This window comes from Arachis ipaensis, chromosome B09 (assembly GCF_000816755.2).
Source record: "Arachis ipaensis cultivar K30076 chromosome B09, Araip1.1, whole genome shotgun sequence".
In the NCBI taxonomy this organism is placed as follows: domain Eukaryota; kingdom Viridiplantae; phylum Streptophyta; class Magnoliopsida; order Fabales; family Fabaceae; genus Arachis; species Arachis ipaensis.
This window is the reverse complement of record NC_029793.2, coordinates 118,875,124-118,875,452: the sequence shown is the minus strand read 5'-3', so window position 1 is coordinate 118,875,452 and position 329 is coordinate 118,875,124.

Below are 329 nucleotides of genomic sequence, written 5' to 3'. Positions count from 1 at the left end.
AATCAAAAGATCATTAAAAAAATTCTTAACCCATGATTTCAGCTCTTCTAACAATAAAAATTTTGTTATAAAATAACTAAATAAGGAAGATAAAATAAAGAAGTGTAAATGAAAGACTCTAGTATTAATATCGGATAAGTATTGTTTTGGTCCCTTATGTTGAGGGTCGGAATCGAATCCGTTCCTGGTGTATATTTTGATTTAAAATAATCCTTAAAGTCATATTTGAATTTAAAATTGTCCTTTCTAATAAATTTTTTTAATTTATTCCTAAACTACCCCTATAATAAAAAAATTATAAAATTTAAAAAAAATAAAAGAAAACACGG